Below are 3510 nucleotides of genomic sequence, written 5' to 3'. Positions count from 1 at the left end.
AAAGAGGTGGGGAGTGGACAGTCTACCCCGGCTCACAGCCTTGAGGAAAGGCATTGACCCTCTGGCCAGGGCGGCGAGGGAGGTATCAGACCAGAAAGGATGCGTTCTGGGCCCACAAGGCCCCATCCAAGGCACCAAGGGACCTGGAGAGGGGAATCCTTTATCTGACTTGATGGCCTCCCAGAGGGGAGCATTCATCACGGGGAAATACTTTGAGATTATGCCGGATTTATTTGAACAGGCTGGGAGTAATGAATGAACATGGACTTTGAAGGCCCACCCCCCCACCTGCCACTTTCTATGTGAGTGATCTTCATCAATATTCCCCTCTGTATATTGGGGAGAGCACTGTCTACCTGCAGGGTGTTTATAAACTAAGCATAAAAAGTATTCCTCGTTCATAGTAGGAGTCGTTCAATGTAAGCTTCCTGAAGAAAAGAATGCATCCTCCCCATCTCTCTATCCCCATACGTTTGCATCTTAATGTACGACGATTGAGCGTTATGACTCAGTATTACAGTTCACCAAATGACTAAGTATTACAGTTTACAATTCTTGCTACACAATTTAAAGAGTTATGAAAATATGTTAAACAGAAATTAGGATTATGTATAGAAAGCATCCCTCCCCCCGCTCCCAAAGTGGTTTCCGCTACCATGAATGAGAACCTCTAAAACCACACACATGTTTTGCAATACCAAGTTCTTTCTAGTGTTGTGAGAAATATTTAATGTATAGGCATCATTTCATGATATTAACCCTGGATTAAATGACCCCATGGAATTCTGTGTCATTTGGGCAATTGAAAGATATTGGAGATTCTGAGGATAAAACTCCAACATGGGAGGTGAGGGGGACGAAACAGAAACAAAAGCCCAGCCACCAAGCAATGTCTCTGCTCATCACCGAGTAATGCCATCTCCTTTCCAAACCGCCTCAAGTCCCAGTCGCAGCTCTTAGAGCTCCTTTGGATCTTTTAGCCTCACAGCAATCAGTGAACTTCATCATCCAGAACAATTAGAAGCAGCATCTCTTAATCATTGCAGGTTCCCTGTAACGGCCCTGCTCTGTCACTCAGTTGTCCCTGATTGGGAAGAGGCTGTTGCTTGCCCAAGAATTCTCATTACGTGATCTTTTCAGTCCTGCCCCGAAGAGAGGAAAAAACAAAGTTTCTTGCCTCAAAACCTAAGGCAGAACATTGAGATCCAACTTCTACCATTGGAGAGAGGGTCACCCTCCAGGGTGTAGGTGAGCAGGGCTCGCAGGGGGAAGAGGGCATCTGGGTCTAACCACAAGCACGAATGGAACTGTCTCTCTTTCACCTTGCTTGGAGGGCAAAGGAAACCTTTATCTCATTTCCACACCCTCATTCCTTCCCTGGGGAGGAATGGTGACGCTGTGATGGGGAGGAACTTCAGTATTTCCTGGGGAATTTTCACCAGGGAGTGGGGTCAGTGTGATGAATGGTGCCCTGGCTCTTACCCACTCTGTACAGCTGCTCAGCCTGTTACCTGGTGGCTGGAGGAGGACAGGCCAGCATTTAAAATCCAAGCCCTTCTTGGTCCTCCTCTGTCTTAGTCTGTTCAGGCTGCTATAACAAAACACCCTAGACTGGGTGACTTTTAAACAAGGGAAATTTATTTCTCACGGTTCTGGAGGCTGAGAAGTCCAAGATCAAGGCACTGCAGATTCAGTGAAGATACACGAATTCGGTGTTGCTATATCCTCACATAGAAGGGGGCCGGGAAGCTTTCTCGGGCCACATTTATACCGGCACTAATCCCATTCATAAGAGCTATGTCCTTATGACCTTTCCAAAGGTCCCACCTCCAAATATGACCACCTTCGGGTAAGGATTCAACATATGAATTTTGTGAGGACACAAACATTCCATCTACACATCCTGGGTTACATCTGAATCTCCAATCCAGCTCTTATCAGAACCTTGCATTGACTCCATCATGAACTGAACAAGATACTGCTTATTTCTGGCTGCTAATCCTCACGTGTATGCTTCCTTGCTTCTGTAGAAAAGCGAGCTGAAGGGTAGGGGAGGGGAGGGGAGTTCAGGTACCAAAGTTCACCCAAACTGAACTGATCCTCCACCTCCAACTAGTTCCATCTGCTGTCTTTTCCCCTCAGTGAATGGCCACTCCACCTTCCAGTCCCGTAAGGGCCCAAATTACAGAATCATGTGTAACTTTTCTCCCTTTCTATTCCACCTGTCATCTGTCAGCAAGTCTTGTTGGTTTTACCTTCAAAGGTGCCGCCACCCCGGTCTAAGCCACAGATACCTATAGCTTCCTACCTAGTCCCCCGCTTCTCCCCTCTCCCATATGGTCTATTTTCAGTACAACAGCCAGTGTAATTCCGTTAAAATCTATGCTACATTATGTCACTCTGCTACTCAAAATCCCCTTGGTGCTTCCTGTCTTACTCGGAGTAAAACCAACACAAACAGGCATCCCTTTATCACTGACCTTGTTACTTACCACCTTCCTTGTCACAATTCCAGGACATCCACGCTGCCCTCTGTGGTTTCTCGAAATGCCAGGTAAGCTCCCACTGCAGGGCCTTATACTTGCTGTGCCTTCAGCCAGGAACACTCTTTCCTCAGATACTTGGTGACTGACAAGCTCACCTCCTTCAGCTATTTGTTCAAAAGTCACCAGGGGCCTCCCCTTTCAACTCTGTCTAAAATTACAATCACCCTTCTAACACTTGCCATCCGCATTCCCTACTCCAATTTTCTGCACGTAATTTATTGCATCTGTTTTCTGATATATATATATACTGCCTGTCTTTCCAGGGCGGCTGTAACAAACTTAGTGGCTTAAAACGGTTGAAATTTATGATCTTAGAGTTCAGAAGGTTAAAAGTCTCAGTTCTCATAGGGCTAACATCAAGGTGCAGGCAGGGCTGCATTCCTTTTGAAGTCTATAGGGGAGAATCGGTTTCCTTGTTTTTATCAGCTTGTAGAGCCCTCCTGCATTCCTTGACTCACAGTCCCCTTTCTCTATCTTCAAAACTATCAACAGCGGGTGGAATCCTTTCCATGTGACATCAGTGTGATCTTTCTGTTTCCCTCTTCTCCTTATAAGGGCTCTTGTGATTACAGTGGGGCCTCCAAATAATCCAGGATTGTCATCCTGTGTGGAGGCCAGCTGATTACCGTATTTGCCGGCGTATAAGACGACTGGGCGTATAAGACGACCCCCTAACATTTCCACTCAAAATACAGAGTTTGTTATATACTCGCCGTATAAGACTACCCCTCTTCCGCACACCTTCCACACACCAAATAAAAGGTAAAACAATATCAGATTTGATGTTAACATTTTAATTTATATTCAAATGCTTATGACATGCAGGAAAACTGTCACAAGGCTGTATGTAATCAAACATATAAATAAAACAGTGCAAGTTTATTACCGGTAAACATACCGGGAATTCACTAAAGAAAACACACTCTATAGACTGGTACCGTAGATGCTTCTCAGGAACACAGGG

This window comes from Myotis davidii, unplaced genomic scaffold (assembly GCF_000327345.1).
Source record: "Myotis davidii unplaced genomic scaffold, ASM32734v1 scaffold987, whole genome shotgun sequence".
Classification (NCBI taxonomy): Eukaryota; Metazoa; Chordata; class Mammalia; order Chiroptera; family Vespertilionidae; genus Myotis; species Myotis davidii.
The sequence above is the reverse complement of the archived record's forward strand: the minus strand, read 5'-3'. Positions refer to the sequence as shown.